The following is a 5,123-nucleotide window of genomic DNA, read 5'->3' as shown; positions in this document are numbered from 1 at the left end:
ATATATATATATATATATATTACTATTCAACATTTACCTTTCACATGATATATACTTTGAAGAGAAGGTTTAGAAGTTATGGATTGAATTCATACAATGAAACCTTTGTGGATGATTATGGCATTGAATATGCTTCTACAGCTAGTAGTGCGAGCCGAAAACCCTCTTGCTCTCTTTCTTTCTCCTAATCCAACTTCCTCACCCTCTCCTTCACCGCTTTCCTATCATCCTCTATATGTCAATAGTAAAATCCCTCCAAAAACTCCTAAAATCCCTAAAATCCATTTGCGTGTAAAGTTGTTTCTTTTCCAATTTTGTGTTCATGAGTGCCATAGGACAGTCAGAGGAGCACGGCCTAACAGAATATATTTGCTTCTTATGGCAATATGTGTGGCCACAAAATGTCGTCCCTCTCATTTAGACGTTGTATCTCCTTGTGCTCTTGGTTGTATGGCCATTACCACCAACTCTAGATATGGTATCAAGTTTCTAACCTCTCTCTCTCTCTCTAATTCAATTATCCATGTGAAATACCATTAGTGGTGGTGGTTGAGTGGCCTTAAGATTATCCTCATGTGAATTACCATTAGTGGTGGTGGTTCAATGGCCTTAAAATCATCCGCATGTGGTTGGGCAAGTATTAGGGTGATAGCTCGACTTCCGCAATGAAAATTCTCAAATCTGATTAGTATTAACCGCCTTAAATTCTACTCATTTCCTGATGAAGATAGGAAAAAAAAAAAAAAATTACCATTGAATTTCTATAATCAGGAGTGTTGTTTTTTAAGATCAAAGTTTTGGAACCTTGAGCTCATCAAATTTATGAAATTAATATTTCAAAGGATATCTTTAAATAGGTATAATATTTCAAACGATATCTTTATTGATATACTCTAAAATAAATCATCTTTCACGCTACCTTTTTTCATCCTCTCTTTCTAACTCCATCCAAAATTGAGTAATTTATTTGACAAAATAATTCTAATATTAAATACATAATGAAATTTTAAAAATACTTATCCTATTTCTTCCCTTCTGACGAAGTTTCTTTTTTGGAGTAATGATATAAGGAGAGTCCTCGCAAATGTGATATGGCATTTAAAATCACTAATAGATTAAAATTCAATAATAATCCTCTCAAATTGAATGGTGATTTTAAATGCTACATCATATTTGGGATGACTCTAAGAGAACTCTAGTCCTCCTTATATCATTACTCTCTTTTTTGTGATACTTTATATAAAAAAATGATTCACATGCATTAATATTTTTTTCATATCATTTGACAAAGTTAATAGATCAATCATTAGATTTGTGGGGTCCACCATTGAATCTTTGTGGAATCCATATAAGTTCACAAATTTAATGGTTGATTTGTGAGATGAGATGTGAAAAAAAAATAGAAAAAATATTGATGTGAATCATTTTCCTTTAGATATATAGACGCGCATATTAATTTGACTTATTTTTCATTTTTTAAAATCTTGACGCCAATACACTTTTCAGGTTTTAGAATGGTGAGGAGAATGTAGTAATTGAAAAAATATAAATGCAGCTACCAAGGAAAAAAATGTTTGTGATAAACTATTCTTGATATATATATTTTCCTACAAAGATTGTGACTTTGTTATGTAAATTTTAACGTGACAGGTGCGGCGGATAAAGTAGGAAGCTACATTGAAACCTGCTACAAAAATTGCAACATGAATTAATCAGTTCATGTTTGGTGCTGGATTTGTTATCAAATAACCTGCTAGAGCTCTATTGAACCTTTTTTTTTTTTTTTTGGCATGTCTACACAAGAAAGAGAGAGGGAAAATTTGAACTAGTGACTACTGCTTCATGAAGTGTGGTTCTCAGCCGATTGAATTACCTCTTAGAGACGAGCTCTATTATACTTGGATGCAGATGTTGGGCAAATGCAGTTTAACTGTATTTTTTGGTGGTATAATAATCGAGGTTTCCTCAAGAGAGTATTTTTGTGGAAATTTACGTGTCTTCAATTATATTGGTTTACTAACAAGCATTGATAACATGAAATGCACCCAGTAAGCCCAAAAGGAAACAAAGTAAGCACAAAAAAAAGAGGGAATACATAAAATGAATGACTCAATCTTATGCATTTTTGGCACAAAAATTAAGAATTTTAATAGCCAATAAAGACGGTTAAACAAGGCACGGATAAGAACATGACTGTCGCAAAACCCTTCAATCTTTTGTTTGGAATGATATTCCAGAATTGTTTAGGGTAACCTTATTTTCTAAATAGCAATTATAAGATAATGCAATAATAGAGATAATAAAGAAAAAAAAAAGGCTTTATTTAATTTTTTTTCTAAGCAACAAGGAAGAAAAACATTTGAAATCTATTAAATCATCACATATCTCAAAATTTTAAGTTAACAATAATGAATTAATTTAATAATTACTTTTTATTCTAATAAAATTTCTATATGTATTTGTTGCCGTTTCGCATGAAATTATAGTAGCATATGTATATATATATATACTGATTCCAAATTTCGTTCAGCGGATACTCCATCAATCTTGTGCTTTGACTTTTTTTTTAAAAAAAATACATTATATTAAAATGAGAAGGGGTACAATGTGTAAGATTTGATGAAGGGATGTTTGGTCAACTTAACCAAACCGCATGTATTGCATTAATATAAATAGAATTTACATTTGAGAGTTTGAGTACATGCATATAATGTTTGAAATTTAAATCTATACATTTTTAGATATCTAGATAGCTAAGATAATAGAAAGTTGATGTTATCCTATCTAGTAAAGTTTGTTATGGAGATCGACTCTTGTATCATTGAAGTGTTGATAGAATAAGAGATATGCTTGAGTTTGAATCTGCCGTGCGGTTGGAGTCTTCAATAAAAATAGTGTCGTGATAATTGTTAGAGTGATTAACATCCCCCTTCAAGCTAATAGGAGGGAGACAAACCAAGAGATTGTCACACAAAAAAAAAACAAAACAAAAAACTTTTAGACGTTAGGCCCATTGTAAAGATATTTGCATATTTGTCACACTTGGAAATAAAGCTGAGACTAATATCTTTATTTAACATTTTTTCTCTAATGAAGTGGTAGTCCACCTCGATGTGTTTTGTTCGTGCATAATATACAAAATTGGATGCAAGAGCCATAGCACCAAGATTGTCGCATCGAATATGTTGGACAGTTTTCTGAAGAGTGACATGGTACAATGTCCGAGGAGTCATCGGGCTGCAAAATAACAGAGATAGGATAAGAGTTGTTGGTGGTGTGCCGGCGGGGAATATCTCCGATGCCTAAGTCAGTAGTTGATCTAAGAGGGAGAGAGAGCAAATACTCAATGAGAGTTTAAGAGAGAGTTGAGATTACCTAAATAATGAACTGGTGACTCCCTTTTATAGGCATCAAGTAGAAGTTGTCGCCCCAGAGTTCTTGGCCCCACGTTCATAAGAATCCACGTGTGCCATCCCAGCGAAGTGGATCATGGGTTGTGGGATACTCCATGATCATGAGATTGTGGAGTGTATTAGTAGGTGACTCGGCCACGCTTGTGTTGGACATGGGTACCCAAGTTATTCTCGAGCACACATGTCTAAGTTTGGCGCTGACAGATGGGCCACGTTCTAGTGAACGTAGGGGCTTCGCTTGGGCGCTGGGCGCATCCACACGTTCATTAGCGAACATGGGTCTCCTTCACTTGCCGAAAGACCACTGTACCCTCGATGGAAATACTGTTATGCCCTCAGTGGGTTGGCCATGCTTTGGATTGGGCCGGTTATGTCTTGGCCTAGACTTGTCTTTAGTGGGCTTGCACATTAGGCTAGGCCTAAAGGTATTGGGCTTTGTAGTGGCCGATCCATGACCCAACAGAATAAAAGGAGCAGTGCTGAGAGAAATATTGAGATCCTTGAGCAATATACGTAGCCAATAAAGTTCTGCAGTAACCATAGCCATAGCTTAATATTCTGCTTCAGTACTGGATTTGCAGACCACAAGCTGTTTCTTTGCACTCCAAGACACAAGCATGGGCCAAGGAAAACACCAAATCCAGTGGTGGACCTACGATCATCCGGATCTCCAGCCGAGTCAGATTCACAATAAGCCTGTAAAGATAGCAAACCTCTAGAATAAAACAAACCATGATCTACGGACCACTTCAAATATCGAAAGACATGTTTAAGCGTTGTCTAATGAGATGAACTTGGTGAGTGTAGATGCTGACATACTTGGTTGACAGAATAAGCAATCTTAGGGCGAGTTAAAGTACAATATTGAAGGCCCCCAACAAGTTTCCTATATTCAGAAGAGTTCATTACAGGAGTACCATCCAAAGTGGACAATTTTGAACCTAACACACATGGGGAACGATAGTCCTTAACTCCCAACATTTTTGCTTTATACAGCAAGTTGAATATGTACTTGGACTACCGCATATGAATTCCTGAGGCATCACAGTGGACTTGAATTCCTAAAAAATAATTTAACTCACCCAGCTCCTTAAGTGCAAAATTAGACCGAAGCTTGGCAAGGAGAGATGTAATAATAGACCCATGAGTGCCTGTGATTAGAATGTCGTCAACATAAACCAAGATGAACAAGTGTGCAATCCCTTGAAGATACAAAAACAATCAGCTATCAACCAACGATTGAACAAAACGAAATTCAATAAGGGAATCAAATAGCCTAGTAAACCACGCACGAGATGCTTGTTTAAAACCATAGATAGCCTTGCTCAACTTGCAAATAAAATCAGGAAAATCAGGATGTACAAATCCTTGAGGTTGTGTCATGTAAACCTCTTATTGTAAATTTCCACTGAGGAAATCATTAGAAATGTCAAGTTGATGAATGGATCAATTGAAATGGACAGCAATAGCAAGAACAACCTGTACCATGGTTGGTTTAATAACTGGGCTAAATGTTTCGGTGTAATCAACTCCACAATGTTGATCAAATCCCTTGGCCACCAAATGTGACCAAATGTGCTTTGTAGCAATCAATAGTCCCATCCGGCTTTTGTTTAAGCTTTTATACCCATTTATTTCTCACAGCACGATGACCAAGTAGTAGAAAGCATGACGACCATGTCTTGTTAGCTAAGAGAGCATCAAACTCTT

This window comes from Corylus avellana, chromosome ca1, assembly GCF_901000735.1.
Source record: "Corylus avellana chromosome ca1, CavTom2PMs-1.0".
NCBI classification, from domain to species: domain Eukaryota; kingdom Viridiplantae; phylum Streptophyta; class Magnoliopsida; order Fagales; family Betulaceae; genus Corylus; species Corylus avellana.
The sequence above is the reverse complement of the archived record's forward strand: the minus strand, read 5'-3'. Positions refer to the sequence as shown.